At 38.4% G+C, this 19449-nt stretch overlaps 1 long non-coding RNA gene across 3 annotated transcripts; it reads right to left on the bottom strand.

Moving 5' to 3' along the window:
• Positions 1 to 855: 855 nt before the first annotated feature.
• LOC120221735 lies at positions 856 to 17657 on the bottom strand. Of its 3 annotated transcripts, none has more exons than XR_005525880.1 (4): positions 17594 to 17657; positions 16046 to 16260; positions 4246 to 4401; positions 856 to 1227 (listed from the first exon to the last, which is right to left on the bottom strand). It is a non-coding gene; the product is annotated as an uncharacterized LOC120221735 (long non-coding RNA). The 3 variants fall into 3 exon arrangements; XR_005525879.1 differs by lacking the exon at positions 17594 to 17657 and adding an exon at positions 17379 to 17443; XR_005525881.1 differs by lacking the exon at positions 17594 to 17657 and adding an exon at positions 16640 to 16751.
• Between the last annotated feature and the right edge of the window lie 1792 nt (positions 17658 to 19449).

The raw sequence follows: 19449 nt of genomic DNA, 5'->3' as shown, positions 1-19449 counted from the left end.
TCAATGTTCTGAAGTTAACCTAGGCATACCTGTGACCACTAATTCTTTTCTTACTGATGTGGAGTTAGGCTGTGTTCCACTAGGAGACCTCACACTAAATAAAGGTACTATGGTACCATGAATAACATTTGTGTCCCACAGTTCTTCTCCCTTATCTTTGGCAAAGTACTATTTTCTTTTCAGTTTCATTTCAGGCCACACCTCCTTCAGGAATCAAGTTTATTATCTGGATTTGGATTTCATCTGATTCTTAATTTTGTATTCCATTGTCAGGATGAATTTGGATACAAGACAGAAAATCTACTCCAAACTTTCCAAAAGAATAAAGAATTGTATTGGCTTATATAAAACTGCAGTATGGAGCAGGCTCATACAGTGGCCCCAGTTTTGTGTTGCTGCTGTTTTTCTAGCTCCTTAAACTATGTTTGCCTTTTTACTTTGACTTTGTCCCAAGAATGTACTCATCATAGTGGCAAAATTGCTGTGGCAGTCCTGGTTTTACCTCTACCTACCATGATATCCATTAGTCGAAAATCGGGACTTAAAAGTTGGAAAAACTTCTCCAAAACACCCAGCAAACCTTCACTTGTTACCATGGCCTGAATTGAGACACATGGCAATTTCTTTAAAGAAACAAAAATATGCCTAGAGGAATACCACATCTTTGTTATTATGTCTAGGTACTTAAATCAATTGTGACAGGAAGAGAATACAAATCATTCTTTTGCTGATAACTGGAATTTGGGATGGAAAATGTCCCCTGATCACAGGATTATATAGGGGAGAGATGGACATCTGAATGAAAATAGTTATACTGTTAGGAAGAGAGAGGAGGAGACTGATGAAGAGTAAGCATTGAAGAGTATTAACAATTAAATGTTTTAATCACCAAAGCTTCACATATATCCTTCCTCTTTAGTAGATGTGCTGCTGAAGCGAACACAACATATATCTATGCACTTGTCAGAGAGTCCGTGTCCAAAGGAGACAAACTGAAGTTTCATCCATTCTCTTCCCTCAGGTCCAGATGTAGCTATTTTTTTTATAGTACCTATACCAGCATATTGTGGTGGTAATGGAACTGGATGCCATTAGTCAAATAAACAAACAACAACAACAAATAAACTTCCACTGAGAGAGGGGATGAATGGGATAAGAAATACTAGGATCACAGAGTGATAGTACATATCGTGTCCACTTGGATCGGAATATCAAGTATCCCTTGGTCTGCAAGAGAAATGAGATCCTTGGTCAGCAAAATTCACATTGCCCAGTTCTACTTTTATTTTATTTATTTATTTTTTAATGCTTATTTATTTTTGAGAGAGAGAGAGAGAGAGAGAGCACAAGTGGGGGAGGGGCAGAGAGAGAGAGGGAGACACAGGATCCAAAGCAAGCTTCAGGCTCTGAGCTGTCAGCACAGAGCCTGACACAGAGCTCGAACCCATGGACCACGCAGACCATGAGATCATGATGACCTGAGCCAAAGTCAGTCACTTAAGTGACTGATCCAGATGCCCCATACCCAGTTTTGCTTTTAGCATGTTTTTTCCCGGGGAGGGGGGGGGGTGTTCCATTTTCCTCCATTATCATATTTAAAATGGACATTGGAGAGTTTGTCCTTTCTAGTGATGGTGTGACATTTGCAGTCCAGTCTCAACTGGTACCAATTTGAGGGTCTGGAGATTGTGTTGGATTTGAGCAATCAAAGACCTGAGTATTTAGTGGAGTATGGATTTTTTTTTTTTTTGCCTTAAATTTCTCTTAAAAAAGTTAATAGTTTTTGAGTTGTGCTTCCAAAAATTTGTAAGCACACATAGTAATTCTGGTCAGAGTCTGACCCTGATCATTTCATTCTCTTAGCAACAAGCTTCTGTGCACTGTCAGTTCCCTTGGAAATTGAATAACACCTTCATTCTGACCTCTACCTCAGAACAATTAATAAAAAAATAGGTGAAAGGGAACCAAAACTTTCATAATTACCCTAGTTTAAATCTCATCCACACCTTCTCTATGGCATTATTAACCACATAATCAGTTGAAACTGGCTTAGCAAAATTTTCTTGACAGAGGTTTGAGGAGTTAGGGTCATCTTTTCTCAGTCTTGTTATCTTCTAGGCCTCTCAATGCACTGCTCTGTTAGCAAATATTTTAACTTAGGGGTAGAGACTGGGCATTCCCAAACCTATCAAACTCCATATTAAGTGGGTTTGAAATAACTTGGATTTCACTCTGTAAATAGAAAAAATGATATTTTCTTCCATTCCTTTTCTTCCCTATTTTCAAAAACTTTAATTTTAAATGAGCCATTTTCTATCTTTCTTGTAGACATCACCAAAGGCTAGAAGACAATCCAACTTTGACAGTCTGATCTTTTTCTCAGTCACCCTATATTTCCTTTTCTTTTTCTTTTTAATTTAAATTTTAATTAGTTAACATACAGTGTAATGTTGATTTCAGAAGTAGAATTCAGTGATTCATCACTTATATACAACACTCAGTGCTCATCACAATAAGTACCTTCCCCATCACCCATCTAGCCCACCTTCCACCTATCTCCCTTTGACCATCAACCTTCTGTTCTTTTCTCTAAGGATCTTGTTAAGAATCTCTTGTGCTTGTTTTCCTTTCTTCTCTCCCTGCCATTTCCCACATGTTCATCTGTTTTGTTTCTTAAATCACACATGTGACTAAAATCATATATTTGTCTTTCTCTGATTGACTTACTTTACTTAGCATAATACATTATAGCTCAATCCATGTCATTGGCAAGATTTCATTCTTTTGATGGCTTAATAATATCTATATCTATGGCTATATCTATATATCTATGTTTATATCTAGATCTAGATATACCACATCTTTATCCATTCATTAGTCAATGGACATTTGAACTCTGTCCATAGTTTGGCTATTACTGATAATGCTGCTATAAACATTGGGGTAAATATACCCCTTCAAATCTGTATTTCTTTTATCCTTTGGGTGAATACCTAATAGTGAAATTGTTGGATTGTTCTTGTTTTTTTTGAGGAACCTCCATACTGTTTTCCATAATTGTGGCACCAGTTCCTTCTTTGCCACCAGGAGTGCAGGAGGGTTCCCTTTTCTCCACATCATCACCAACACCTGTTGTTTCTTATATTGTTAATTTTAGCCATCTTGACAAGTGTGAGGTGGTATCTCATCATAGTTTTGATTTATAGTTCCCTGATGATGAGTGATATTAAGCATCTTTTTAGGTCAGTCACCCTATATTTCACCCTCTGTAAGTACATGGTTGTTTCCTAATGGAATCATCCTAAGGGATGTCATTTTAGTCATCTCTTGTATAACTGCTTAACAAAGATCACCAACTTCCTAGTCCCAGAGGGAGGGATTCTTTTCACTGCCCTCCTTTTACCTTGATTCAGCACCATACACTTGATACCAAATTTTGCATCAGCTAGGATCATGATATCTACAAAGTAGAAAACTCAGCTCAAACTGTCTTAAACAATAGCAACAAAAGAAATCAGATCACATAGCTCAAAGTCAACAGGCAGGATAGGTTTCACAAAGCCACCATATATTGCTTACATTGATACAATATCATGTCATCTTGTGTGTCCTTCTGAGTGCATCCTCTGACTCAGTTCTCTCTATAGCAATTACGGTGATCTTTTGAAAATTAAAAGGAGGACACTTGTGGGGATGAACACTGGGTGTTATGTGGAAACTAATTTGACAATAAACTATTTGTAAAAAAAAAAAAAAAAATTAAAATCAAATGTGTCACTTATCTGACCAAACCACTTCAATAGTTTCTTACCAAAATAAAAATAAAATCCTCAATTCTTCCCATAACCTCAGATATTTGTAATATGGCCCATCTAGATCTTTCCTGCCCTGTCTGCTATTGCTCTTCTCTACCTTACTGAACTCCTATCCACTAATACTACCACTATTCCATTTCAATGTTCCTTCAATGCTACAAGCTTGGTCTTACCTCAGGACCTTGATATTTGCTACTTATGCCCAGAGTGCTCCTACATAGAGCCTTGGCAAGTACCACTCACTGAATCAGAAGGGTTCCCCAGGGATACAGAGTCAAAAGATTATTTATTTATTTATTTAGACTATTATTTCTGTCTATTTTAAAAGCATTTCTCTATATATTGTATGTAATAATAAAATATATATACATATTTATGTATCATAAAGAAATGTATCTGTATCTATATCTATTACAATAAATTGGCTTACATGATTATGAAGGTGGGCAAAATCTGTAGTGTGGGCCAGCAGTCTGGAGAGCCACTGCTGCAGATGAAATCTGAAGGCACCTAGTAGATAATTCCTTCTTTGTTTGGGAATCTGGTCTTCTTATTCTATTCAGTCCTTCAATTGATTGGATGAGGCCTTCCCACATTATGAAGGGTAATCTTTTTACTAAAAGTTTACTGATTTAAATATTAATCTTTTCCAAAAACACATGTTGGCACATAAAATTAACCATCACACTCATATAGTTTTTCACATCTGTGTTCATCCATCGCCTTCTTAGAAATTCCCAAATACCCCTGATAAGTGGCTCTACCAATTCCTATTTCTCTCTACCTCTTAACCACACTTTACTTTTCTTCATAGCTTTTATCAACACTGAAAATTATATTGCGTATTTATTTGTTATTTGCTTTTCATCTTGTCTCCATTTCTAGTATCAATATTATTCTTATTTGCCACACTTTCTAAGGAATATAAATATTTCTTATATATAGGTACTTAACAAATGAGTCAGATTTTTATATTTAACTTGGGGGGAGGGTGACAAACCCAAAATCTTTCTTGCCCAAAATGAAATGACTTAAATACAGAAATACACAGAAATGACTTATACACAAAAAGAAATTTTATTGCCCACATAGTGTATTTCCCTATTGCTTCTCACCTCACAGCTTCTCTGCTCTGAAATTCTGGGTACAGAAGACCGCAAAGTGCATTCCTTAGCCTTCCTGCCTAGCTGATATCTACTAAATTCTTCCAACAAATGACACCAGTAGAGCATCAAATGGAGGAATACAGAAATGATTCTTCTCTCTTGCTCTTCTTCTGGCAGTATTTTTGAGCAACTGTATCCTTTTTATCTATCTGCAATCCAGCTTCACGGGTTCCTCTTCTATGGTCTAGCACAAGCTTCACGTCCCTATTCCATGGTGTTAGCATATCTCGACATCACCCTAGCAGGGAAGCAATGTATGTTCTTCTAGACTCATTATATCATTTTTTCCATCTTATTTCTTTTATTCTCCAAGAACTAGATTAAGTAGCCAATGACAGCAATTACTAATCTCTGATACACCTCATCTTCATCCCTTTTTTATTTTTCTCAGACTTTCTAATATATAATATTGTCATTGTTTGAAACCATTAGAATGATTTTGGGTGTTTCAGGTTCCAGAAAAACAGACTTCAATAAAAGGATTCTTGGGTTATGTAGCTTAAAGATTTTGAAAATAAAGCTGGCCTTAGGACCAGGTGAAAATGGGTTACTGCTAATCCATGACATACAGTGGTATCCCATTTACCAGATTGTTATTGACTACTGCTTCAAATGAAAGGCTTACTGAAGGCAACAGTCTGGGAAACCAAGTAGTTAATATATTCAACTGCTATAGTAGTGATGACGACTACAAATGCTGGGGGCAAGATTTTTTTTTTTTTTTTTTTTTGTAGACTGCATTTGATTACTTTTTGAAAGAAATTGATAAGCCCAGGGCTTTAATCTCTTAGTTCTAGGCAAGTCAAGGAGTCATGGAGATTTTATTGTGTTCCTAAAATAATCTCTCATTTATTATAGCTGTAGGGGAGATTCCAAATCCCATCTCAAATTTAAAAGTGAAAATTCCAGAATTATTATGTAAGTTGAATCCGTGGCCCAAGTATCTTCTGTGAAAATTAAAACACATTATCTTGTGTGAAATTTAGAGGATTTACTAGAAAGAACTGAACTCTCAAGTTTGACATAGGCACATCTTGGTAGATGTGGATCAATCTGAGTATCTTGAAACCACAAATTTCCTTGAACTTCCGTTGTTAGCAGAAATAATTATCCATATTGATGGCTATTACTCTTTGACTGTTTGGAGACCCTGTAGTAACCTTCCATAAGGAAATTGCTTTCCCCAGTGGATGCCGATTTTTAAGACAGATCTCCCCCATGCCTCCTTGCCTTTGACCCTGCAATTTGAGTCAGATTTTAGCATACATCAGGAGACAAGTATAACATCTTATCCATGGGTGTATGACTTATACATAAAAAATAATTGTAAGAATATTATTTTTTACTCACATTAACTTAAACTTGGGGAATATGTGTAGGATGGTCTCTAAGGATTTTGGAACAAAGGACAGTTTAAAGAGATTCTGTATTCAATGTGCTATCTTAAGCAGATAGGAGTGGTTCAGCTGTGAGGACATCAGCGTATAATGTGGCCTATATTCAATGATATTGAGTGTATACAACTGCCCTGGCATAATGAAGAAATATTTCAAGATTTAGGAAGGTAGAAATAACATAGCGTATTTATTATTTGCAACTTGGTCATCTCTCAGTATGGCCCCCAGATGAGTCTAGGTAATACTCCCTTCATTCAGACATTGAGAAATAAATTAGTGAGGGAAGTACCAAAATATTCAAAAATACTGATTCAGTGGGTCAATACAAATATAGATTGAAGAATATTGGTAAGGAACTAATAATTGTCAAAGCTGAGTGATAGGCAACAGTGGATTAATTACACTATTCCTCATTTTATGTATTTTTGGAATTATACATAATAAAGTTAAATAAAATGAATTTTGTGGTAGCTTTCTTTTATTGGCTGGGGATGACATTCCAAGGGGCCAACTTTGAAATAGGCTCCCTGATTTCAGAGGAAATGATGAGATTCCTGAATGACAGAAGCCAAGCAGCAGTGCTTTACTCTGAGTGAACAGACATACAAGAGGACCTGGATGATACATATCATCTAGACAACAATTTCCTAGCCTCTCTATCAGTGCTTAATTCATGCGTTCATGTGCAGAGTATCACAGAAATTCTTCAAAAACCTCGACAATATAGACCTTCCCTTACCAAAGGTATTTGACTACCATCCTTGCTGAGTGCACAGGAGTCAACAACAGAGGTCAGATTTAGACCCTGATTGGCACTGTTCCTTGGAGAGTCCAGGCAGCCACCTGGTATTAGATTGATTGCTTTGGACTTTTTCCAGCTTGAAACAGTAAATGATTTTTGTATTCATTCTGGATATTGAATTTGCTTTTCCTACTCCACTGCCTCTTCTAGCACCAACATCAGGAGACTTTGGGGTCCCTTATTCACCATCAAGATATTGCTTCTGACCAAAGAACTTACTACAAAGCAAAAGAAGGACAGCAATAGGGCCGTATAATTCATGGATCTTACTATATACTTTTTGACTCAAAAGTAGCTGCTTTGACAGACACATAGAATTTCCTCCTGAAGTATTAGATGCATACCAGCTGAGAAAAACTAGTTTAACATTTTGGGTGTTTTCCTATACCATGTAGTATCAGCTTCTACTAGATACTATATGATACTGTTTTACCCTTAATCTAAAAATTAAGAAGAGAAATGAATTACTCACTATTTTTTCCCATGCATACAACTTTGGGCTCTCCTGGTTCAGAGTTCTTATTTCCATAATGAATACTGTTGTAACCAGGAGACATAATTCTTTCATTGAAATGGATGTTAAGTTTGCCACCTGGTCATTGTGGGCTCCATATTGCATTGAAACAACAGACAAATAATGGGTTACTATGATTTATGGAGTGATTGATTCTAATTACCAAGGGAAGTTGGGTTGCTGCTCTATAGTGTATGTAGGCAGAAATATGTCTGGAACCAAGGAGGTTTCCTGGAGTGCCACTAAGTATTTTAGTATTCTACAGAAAAAAATTAATAGAGGTTTAGACAAATCAAAAAATCTTCTGCATTAAGCAGTCCACCTTAGGAATGAAGATTTGGCTCATCCTCAGTAGGTAATGGACTATATTCACTGAGATCCTGGCTGGGACCAAAATAAACATGGAATGAGTAGCAGATAAAGGAAGTTGATCATATATGAGTTCTAGAACATTGTGTGTGTGTGTGTGTGTGTGTGTACTTTTAAATGTTAACTAATTTCTTTTTTTTTTAATATAAGAAGTAATAATAGTGGCTATTACAATGTAATGTTTGGGGGATAGAATATTATAGTGGACTTGTGACTTTGAATGAAAACTCATAAGATTTTGTATACTCCATTTTGGGGGAAAGAAGAGAGTATCTTTCATTATGCAAAGTATAGTTGTATCTAGATAAGTTGCATCACATCACTGCCATTGTTGTTGTATTAAAATTTAAGGTAGTAAGAAGGATGTATATAGATACTGAATAAACAAAAGGTGAATGTGTTGATTATTTGCCCACTTTCTTTCAACCTCTTACACAGCATTCTTTAGAGTTCTGTGGTTGGGGAGGCTATATGTTAAATTTGTCAGGTTCCATTTCTGGCCTCTCTTAAATTATGCCAGTAGGAGACACTGGGAAAAGATCAGAACACAGGAAGAGAGGAGACACTATTATTACATCTCTCTTTTTCTTTCTGACAGTACCTCTAGAAATAGATGAACTCCTCCTAGGACCCTGGTTTCAGCAGTGGTGTCCGTGACTTTCATGGTTCCAGCACTGACTTAGATAGTTCCTCCTTGGTAACACCACAACAGCACAGACCTAGCTTAAATAAAACTCTCTCTTCCCTTATTTTCCATGCCCTGGCCCTATAGATGTTTCCTGAAGTTGCTTATTTTTGGTTTGCTGCATTTTCTCTTTTTATCTCTCAGTCTTTCAAACACTTGAGCAATCAGTTTCCTGTATGAAATTCTATTTGTTTGAACTATCTATAGTAGTTCATTTTTTCCTACCTAAACCTGGACTGATATAAAGAGTCTGTGTCATTTCCTTGTTTTACACCTATATGCCATTTGAAATACAAAGAAAAGTGGGTGATTCTTCTATTAGCTCTCTTGAAAAGTGAGTTATTTTTCAGAAGCCGCTTAAAACTTCTCTTTGTCCCACATGTGCAAATTCCATCATAAGTCAATTCCTAAATCAAACCGTACAGCCAGAGAATTAAATGGGACAATGAGCCTAGGCCTGAACTTCTGAACTCATGCCTGCAACAGGGTCAAGGGGATTGCCCCTTTGCCAGGCCTACTCTTAGAGCCAGAATTTAGGTTCGCCTCAGCCTAAAGCATCTGGGCTACATGGTGGAGAAAGGTACAACTGTTAGAATGGGAAGAGAGAGGAATGGATACTGGATGAGCAATAAACAGTATGCTCTGTAAGATCTCTTTGCTTTATACTGCACTTACCTCTTATCAGTTTGCTTCATTAAACTATGATATCATTGATGGCACAAACTGTGTCTTTTATTTATCTAAATAATCAACATTGAGAATTGTCACTGTCATCTACTAGGCAGGTGTCAAAAATTTCTTGAATGGATGAGTGAATCAATGTGCCAAAGCTTTAAAGGGATGAGTTTGAGCCTTTAGTAGGAATGTCATGATAATACATAGTGCAAACAGGAACTTGGAACAATAATATTTGTAGAATTTGAGACGTGCTTGTTCAGTGGCCTCTATATTTTTTAATCATCAGAACACTTTCTCAAACAAAATAGAGGAATGTGCACATGTGAGTGTGTTTGTACATAGAATAAGGGCTGTAGACATTTCTCAGTTCAAATCTTCCTTTGTTTGATGGAGCATTTGGTATTTAATATTTTAAATTTCTGAATCTCCTTCCTAATGTGTTTTTGGTGCATGTGTTGTTACAAGTTAAAAAGGAATCTACTTCAGTCATTTCAAAGCTGAACTAAGAATTAAGTGTTTTGACTTACAGGACAGAGTTAGGTTTATCCATTAGCAGGGAGGTAGATAGCTGTGAAGACCACTGTAGACAGGGGGTATGGATTAAAAATTCCTGTCTACCACCTGCTAACTTCATGACCTGAATTATATCCAGAACCTTATAAATAAGAGGTGCCTTTTAGTTATAGTTATGGGGCAACCCTTACTAAAACACCCTGTGTTTCAGATTCCTCATCTTAGAAATGTGGATAATATTAGTAATTTTCTCATTTATTAATATGTGGAAATCTTTTAATAGTCCTTAGCACTAGCAAATAGTCTGCGATATCTTTCATTATCATGCATCAACAAACCCTATTTGGAAAGAGAAGTGAGTCAAGGAATCCTATTCTAACATTTTTTTTCCTCTGTGGTAATCAGAACTGTTTACCACATATTTCAGGTTCCTTGTCTCTCAAGCATGTGGTACTTTTGAACTTAAAAGCCCCTTGTGGTTGTGTGGGCTTTGTGCGTAGTTTGGATCTAATATACAAGCTATGCTGGTCCAGACCAATCCATCATTTTCTTTCCCTCTGTAATGATCATGAATTAGATTCCAGGTACTGGTTGTGCAGTTAGCTTGGATCTCAGAAGGAGAATCATGAAAAAGAGCTATGACATGACCCTCTGAGAAGACCATTATTTTTTACCTCAGCATAATTTAGTCTGGGTGATTCATAACAGTAATTGACTAGTCCCCATGATTATGGGAGAAAAAGCACAATGAGCCTGTTTCTCCATCTGCAAAATAAGGAGGTTATATAGGAAGGATTATCATTAAAGTCCCCTTAAGTTCTAAAATGATAGTTTCTTTGATAAGAATAAGAATGGCAGTGAGGACTAGAAATTTGTAAGTCAAGGAAAAGCAGAAATAAACTCATTACTAAGCTGTGAGAATCAAAGACCAAAAGAGTAAGGTGAAAACTAAGGCCACTTTTCCCAAAGCATTTTCCTTAGAACTCCAATCATAAGAGATGCTTTGTGAGAGAAGGTTCTGTGATCAAATAAGTATGGGAAACACTATATATGATATCTTTCTCTTAAATAGTCTTCACGTAAATTATCATATTCTGAGTATTTGTGAAGGAAACCTTTAAAATGTGTTTCACCTGGCACTTACCAATACAATTTCATTGTAGAAATCACTTTTAAAATAGTCTGGGATGCTGTAATTTTAGTTGGAGCTATATGCTTTCCCATGCCATTCTCAAAACCTTTTTGGTAATTCTCATCCTCTTGCACATAGCCTTGGAGTGGGCATTTGAATCAGAATATCCTATTTCTCTGGTCATAGGAATCTGTTCATATATGAACAAGACCCCATCAAGCCCAATCAGAGCCTTCAACATATTATATATATATATATATACACACACACATATATATATGCTTAACATATTATATATATATACACACACATATATGCTTAACATATTATATATATACATATATATGTTCAACATATTATATATATACACATATATATGTTTATTTTTGAGAGAGAGATAGAGTGCAAGTGGGGGAGGGACAGAGGAAGGGGAACACAGAAGATCTGAAGTGGCCTCTGTGCTGACAGTAGCAATCCCGATGTGGGGCTCAAACTCACAAACTGTTAGATCATGACCTGAGACAAAGTCATACACTGAACCAACTGAGCCACTCAGGTGCCCCCAACATAACTAATATTTCTGATGACTTCCTGGATTTAGCTGAGTCTCATTAAGACACATCTTAGACTTCTCAGATCTGTAAACCAAAATCTCCCTTTTGCTCATACTAAATTAATTTGGATTACAGTTACTTGCTACTGAAAAAATGCAGACAGGAATTATATTCCTCCTTAGAGCAGAGTTTGGAAAATGTTGTTCCAGGGTAACAGTTGTGGGTAAAAGGATACAATTTTGAAGTACATTAAGCAATTAGCCTTAGTTTTTTTCTAAGGGAAAGTAGGTCTATTAGGGAAACTAAAGATGGAAGTGACATACTTAGTATGAGAAGATATTATGGCCTATTTTATCTTTTTTGAAAGATAATCTGGAAATAAAAGATAATGGAATGAAATCCTAAATAGTCAAAATATACAAAGGAATATTTTTATTTTCATGCCTGCTTCACTTACTCATATTAGAAATATTAACTAAAGGAAGCATACAACATCTTCTTATGGAAAACAGGGTGCTGGAAACTTGACACATATTATTTCATTTATTTCTCACAAAAAATGGATATAGTTAAAAAATGCCACCACTTTGAAACTAAGTCTTATAAACATCAAGTAACTTGCCCAGTATCACAAACTAGAATATGGTAATACAGGAATTTAAAGGCACTCATAAGTGCCATTCAGTGAAGCTCCTTTATTTTTTGGAGTTAAGGTAACTGATATGGAATTTTTACATTAGTTTTCCATCACTAAGTTTCCCCAAACTTAGCAGCTTAAAACAGTGCAAATTTATTATCCCATAGTTCTGTGATTCAGAAGTCTAGTGGGCTAAACTGGTTTGTTTTTTTAGAGTTTCACAGAACTGCTATCAAAGTGTTGGCAGGTCTGTGTTCCTTTCTGGAGGCTCTAGTGAACAATTCATCTATAGGCTTGTTCACATTGTTGGCACAATTCACTTCCACATAGTTCTAGGGCTGAGGTCTGTTTCATTGCTGGCTGTTGACCAGGAGTACTAAGAACACTTAGCATCTAGAGGCTGCCCTTATTTTCTGGCTTATAGCTCCCTTCAAAGTCAGCAAAACCATTTAAGTCATTCCCATGCTTGGAATCTCTGTGACTCTTCTCCTGCTGTCTCATCTCTTTAATATGTATCTTGACTCTAGTCAAGGAAAGATTCTCCGCTTCTTATTTTTTTTTAAGTCTATTTATTTATTTGGAGAGAGTACAGCAGAGAGAGAGGGAGAGACAGAGAATCCCAAGCAAGCTCCATGCTCTCAGCAAGGAGCCCTAGGTGGGGCTCCATCTCATGAATCATGAGATCATGACCTGAGCCAAAATCAGGAATCTGGTGCTTGATCAACTGAGCCATCCATGTGCCCTATAGATTCTCCACATTTAAGAGGACATGTAATTGTATTGAACCTATCTGGATAATGCAGGATAATCTCCCTTTCTCAAATTATTTAACTATAATCACATCTGCAAAATTCCCTCTGCCATGTAACATAATATATTCATAGATTCAAGGGAGCAGCCATGGAAATCTTTAGGGGCCCATTATTTTGCCTACCAAATTCTATCTATATAATGTTACAGTTGAAATGTTTCAAGATGAAAAAGTAGAGACTTTACATATGTGTTTCCTAAAGCATTCATTATATTTACTTGTAAACATAAAAATGGTGTGTGTGTAAAAAAAGTAAACACACCATTCAGTATACACACACATGTAACTCAGGATAGAAATTTACGAATAATAGATATGTTTGAAAAAAGTTTGAGCTCATAGAATAGGTAGAAAACAAGAATTCTGAAATAAGTTATTGTTTGTTTGCTTTTTAATAATGAAAAGAGTACATGGGGCACCTGGGTGCTTCAGTTAGTTGAGCATCCAACTCTTCATTTTGACTTAGGTCATGATTTCACAGTTTGTGAGATGGAGCCCACATCGGGCTCTGTGGTGACAGTGTGGAGTCTGCTTGGGATTCCCTCTCTCTCCTCTTTCTGCCCCTCCTGTGCTTGTTTTTCTCTCTTTCTCTAAAGATAAATAAATAAACTTAAAAAATAATGAAAGGAGTACATAAGAACAACAGAGAGTTTCATTGATATATTTTAGACAGAGATGAAATCTGCTTAGGTTGTGAGAACAAGCTGAATCATATAAGAAGAAATTCTGGGGCATGACACATATGTAATAAATATTGTAAGAGGATCTAAGATATTTAGAAGATTACTAAAAGTAAAATGTCTATATTATCTTTATCCATATTTGCCAAAAGTTGGACACATCCAAGATATTCTTTAGTAGGAGGCTATATAAACTATGGTAAAACCAAACAATGGAATATTATTCAGCACTAACAAGAATGAACTCTGAAACTGTAAAGACAGTGAGAAACTTAAATGCATATTTACTAAGTAAAAGGAAATAATCTGAAAAGACTACATACTGTATGATTCTAACTATATGATATTCTGAAAAAGGCAGATCTATAGGTAGAGTAAAAAGAAATCTGTGGTTGCCAGGGCTAAGATGGAGGGAAAGATGAATAGGCAGAGTATAGATTTTTTGGACAATGAAACTATTCTCTATACGTCAATGGTGAATACGTGTCATTTATGCATTTGACAAAACCTATAGAATGTATAGAAGAAAACCTTAATGTAAACTATGGACTTTGAGTGATAATGTGTCAGTGTAGGTTCATTGTGTAGGTTCGGTGTAACACTGTGGTGCAGGATGTCAATAATAGGGGAGGGGGTTTGCTTATGTGGCAGCAGGAGGTATATAGAAAAGCTCTGTACTTTTGCTCAATTTTGCTGTGAACTTAAAACCGCTATCTATTTAAACATGAATTGCTCAGGAGGATTTGATAGAGAAATTTCAGGAGCTAACAGACTGAATGAGGTTTCCAATGTGTAGTGACCTAACATTTAAATGTATAAGCTTGAGGAATAATTTTACTTCGAATTGTCAGTATTGGAGTCTACTCCACAAATCTAGATGTCATGTTATTACAGGTTAAATTGTATTTTAATTTTATACAATATTATTCCATTAGCACACACTAATAAACTTTTTGTTGTCTATGTTGGTATAAATCTTTAATATGAATGCAGGAAGGGAAACTGCTTGTTTTTCTGAGGTGAGGACTGTATCTGTTCATGTCATTGAAATGAAGGACAACACTTAAATCAAAAATATTGGAAATAGACATTTTCACAAAGTCTCAAAACAAAAGAAATAAAGGTAAAAAAAAAAAAAAAGAAGTATCCCCTTGGCTTAGAATGAGGACAAATAAAATTATAGCCTTTTGATATCTAGTATACAAGGGTGTTTAGACTGTTAACAGAGAAAAATAAATACAGCTAAAATCATACTCAATTTGCATGTTTCCATTGGGAAAAGTAGGGGTGACGATTCCCCTTCATCTACAACATAAGAGAGTTAGTAAACTCTTTGGAGGTAGGAAACAAAAATCTCAGTTGCCATTTGCCTTTGGGGAACTTAAATGCATTGCTTGGATAATTTCTTATCACTATCTGACTGACAGACAACAGTTTGGTGTATTTTGAAGGAAGAGTGGGAGAGGAGGTCAAGGGTCTAAGAAATAAAGGATGGCTTTTATTCTATTTTTTTATCAGCTCTAAAGCAATTGCACAGACAAAACCTTATAAGTATTTGACAAATGACTTTTAAAGATTTCTCAGTAATAATTTCTTGGGGTCCCTGGGTGACTCAGTTGGTTAAGCCTCTGGCTCTTGATTATGGTTCAGGGCATGATCTCATGGTTCATTAGATTGAGCCCCAAGTTGGGCTCCTTCCTGACAGCATGGAGCCTGCTTGGGATTCTCAATCTCTCTCTCTCTCTCTCTCTCTCTCTCTGTCTCTCTCTCTCTCTCTCTCTGTCTGCCTCTCTGTCTGTCTCTCTCTTTTTCTCTCAACATAGAGAAACTTTAAAAATATCCATATATTTTGAAAGTCAGTACAAAACAGTAATGAGGCAAATCTCATTTTGACAAGTCAACACTGGATCTACATTAGCTTTTCCTCCCCTTCTGTTGTCAATTGAACAGAATTGTAAATTTAAGCCTGATTTAAAACAATTTACAAACCTATAAATGAATCCTCTCAGTGTTAAAGAGGTGAACTTATCTAATAACTCTTTGGTCTGTATTTTTAGATTTAACTCCTCCAGCCTGACTAGAGAATGAAAACTCACAGTAATAACAAAAATGTGCCAGTCCTTGAGATAGTATTGTACCTTATTTAACTGGGACTACTTTATTCTTCCCATATTCTTATACCAATTAAATCAGAGGTTTACTCTGCCTTCAAGAAGATACTGTGCAGTAGTACTATTAAGTATCCCTATTTTTATTCAAACACCTCCCTGGCTAACTTTTTCCCCCTCTTACCACTTTAGGGCTCTGTGATGTCTCCTTGCATGTTACCTCTTCTTTCTTCAAGTCTAGCTGAAGGACCTACTTCCTTCCTACCGACTCCAGTTCATGGTATGCTTCTTCCTCTTTCCAGTCTGTTCCTATCTTTTGGCACAGGTCATTTGGTGTTCACCGTTTACTTCTTGAAGCACATCCTGTATCTTCTGTAGTGTCTCCACTGTTTCTATAGGCTGAGCATAAGGAAAAGGCTTGGGGAGGGGAACATGCAGTGTCACTGTCCGTGGTCCTGAAACATCGTTGTTGGCTAAGGAGGTTTTTCTAAAGTGTACTCTGTTGACTCCTGTGTACTTTCTCCCAGGAATTTTTAAAGTGGTAAAGTGGTGGTGACAAGGAAAATGTAAGGCAAGAAGATTTTGGAAGAAAAAGATAAATGAATGGATAGAGATAGAGCTTTCTAGCCATTGCTTGGACAGAATAAGACGCATGGCTTTGATATTTTCAAACAACGGCCCGTGCCATCTTAGGAAGAGAAGGGTATATAACATAGCTGGCATAGCCAAAAAAGGAGTTAAAAAATGCGTGTACCAAGTGATATAAGGTCGTACGTACATTGGCATGAATGAACACATTGATGTTGATGGGCCAGCAGACCAGACAAATAGCGTGTTGTGAATGCAGCCTCACTTTTGTCTTAACAAAACTGCCATAGGGTTTGTCTTTATTTTTCTCTCTTGATAAAAAAATAAAATAAAATAAATGTCACTTGGCATTGTAGCAGAACAAAGATGACTGTAACTTATGTTTCGTATTTGATGTAGCCTGTACCTTCTTCGATTCTGGCATTTCTGTAACAGTTTCATTCAGCCCCAGTTGATGGTGATGGGCAGAGCATACACCCCTTACATTCTCTGCTAAGTTCCCCAACTAAAGTGTAATCTCCGCGAGGACAAACACCAGAAATTAAACATTTTTTGGTATCTTGAAATGCTTAAGTAGAGTGGCTGGTGCAAATTAGGGGCTTAGTAATAATTCTTTGAATCAAAAGAATTAGAACGCCTTCCACATATACAGCACTTAACAAAGGCTCATGAAATGAGCAAGTGTTGCATCTGTTTTAACACTTCCATCTTCCAGGTCCTATTTTAAAGTCCAATCCTCCTCCCCTTGGTACTCCGGGTCCCAACAAACCTACATCCCGTGCCAGTCTCTACCTTCGCTGCACTTGGGCCCAGCCCTCCAGCCAGGCGTTAGTGCCGTCTCTGGGCTCACCATTTCTTCCCACTCGGCACCCCCTGTCCCCTTCTCCCGCCGCCCTCCCCAGGACCCCTCCAGTTCGGTCTGTCAGTACCCGATCCCGGCGGCTTCCAGCTAGTCAGCTCCGGGTCCCCGCCCGAAGGGTAACGCGGTTGTCATGGACACGGCACCTGCGCCCTTCCGCGGTGCCCCTTCGCCATCGTCCCCTCCCCCCACCTGAGGCGTGGAGCCAGCCGCGCCTCCCCAGCTCCGCCCCTGCCCCTCCCGCTCGGCGCTCCCTAGGCCGTGCGCGCCCACGTCGCCCCCTACCCCTGGCCTCCTCCAGGCCCCCGGAGCCGCGGGGACCACGGGGGCGCGCCAGCGAGCAGGCGGCCGCGCCTGCGCACTGGCCGTCTCCCCTAGCGGCGATCCGGGCCGCTGCTGCTCGCGCTTGGGCAGGACGCGCGGGGCGGGCGGGGGGAGGGGGGAGCGGCTTCGCTTCCAGCCCAGAGTAAGGCGGAGACCCGGGCTGGCGGGCGGAGCAGGAGGCACCGCACCTCGGCCAGAGGCGGCTGCAGCAGCTGCTGCCCTCGTCCGCGCCGCCGCCTCTCCAGCCCCTTCTGTGATTACCCCTCCAGCTGTTGGGAACGGGCGAAAAAGAGGAGGAGGCGAGAAACTCCCACCGACCCACAGAGGTGAGTCCTGGGCAGAGCATCCTCCATCCTTGCCTGCCTCCCTCCCTCCCTGCCTCCCTCCCATCCTCTCCAGCCTCCCCTCCCTCCCCGCTCCCCAACCCTCCCGCCCTCATCCTTCCCAACATCCCTCTCTCCTCTCCCCTCCTTTCTCTCTTCCAGCCTTTCTTTCATCCCTTTCTTCCTCTCTTCCAGCCCCACTTCCTTCCCACCCTTTCTTTCTTCCCTGTCTTCCTTTCAGCCACTCGCCCTAAAGCTTTGCTCTGCATCCTTTCCTCTCGGCTCCATCTCTCCCCCTTCCCCTTTCTTCACCCCTTACCCTGTGGGAGATCCCTTGCTTGTTACAACTGTCCGGATTCAGGGGCTTCCAGAAAATTGGGCACATATACCGAGAGATACACTCTTGCACAGCGGATGCCCTGCAGGTCCCTAAATTATTCGGATTCAGGGTCAAGTTGGATAGAGTACTGGGACCTGCAAGGAGAAGAGGTTAGGGAAAGAATCTGGATTTGTGCAGTATTAGGGTGGGGGTGGGGAAGACTGTCACTTAAACATGTTGCCAACAAACCCCCACATCCCTTTTTTGCAGTTTCTTTTTTCCTCCTGGGAGTTACATATCTCCAGTATGTGTCTCACTAATTTTAAATTAGCAGCTTTCCCTGCTTTGATAGTCTCTGTGAGAAACCCCAAGGAAAGAAGAGAAGAGAGGAAGAGAACAAGAGAGGAAGAGGGGAGGGGAGAGGAAGGGTGGAGGCAGTGGACGCTTGTATCCTTTTCCCCCAGGCCTCTTTTGATGGATATTTTCAAACCACCCGCCTAATATTTGACTTGGAATTGAACCTGTGTGTCCTTAGTTCTGTCACTATCTCCTTCAGAGGCAAAAACTCTCTAAACTTTAATGTGTTTGCCCCATAGCATTATTTATGGAATGTTTTGGTCAGCATACAGAACACTAAGGTAGATAGAGCAGGGAAAACAGGGAGCAGAAGGGTGGAAGAGATACACTTTTGTTCATTATGGTTTAACTTCTAAAGGAGGACAATGGATAGTTTTTGGAGTAATGAGGTTATACTCCACAGGCTTATAAATATACCATTTTAATAGCATTAGGTGCATTATAGCCTTTAACAGGTACTCTTAGCCTTTCTCAGCCATCTTACAGGAATTGTAGAGATCTTTGAAGAGAAACATACTGTGTAATTCTGTTTGTGGCTTACACCAGTGGAAAAGTTGAATTAGCTCCGGGACCATTATTAACAATTTAAAATTTCAGTTGGTTTTGCACCACTTACGTTCGATAAATGATATATTTCACTTTGGTTTATTTAGCTTGCACTCTAACTCCTTCTATTATATATATTAATAGTAATTCTTCAGACTTCCTTTTTGCAAGCATTGCTGCTGAAAAGTTTATTTATACATGGTGGAACAACCATACCTCAGAATGTTTAGTGTATTCAGCGTTTCACAAAGCTCCAAAAACAATATAAGTAT

The sequence above is a fragment of the Hyaena hyaena genome, unplaced genomic scaffold (genome assembly GCF_003009895.1).
Source record: "Hyaena hyaena isolate Hyena2069 unplaced genomic scaffold, ASM300989v1 scaffold_810, whole genome shotgun sequence".
Taxonomy (NCBI): Eukaryota; Metazoa; Chordata; class Mammalia; order Carnivora; family Hyaenidae; genus Hyaena; species Hyaena hyaena.
Note: the sequence above shows the minus strand (reverse complement) of the source record. Positions and strands in the feature narration are given on the sequence as shown.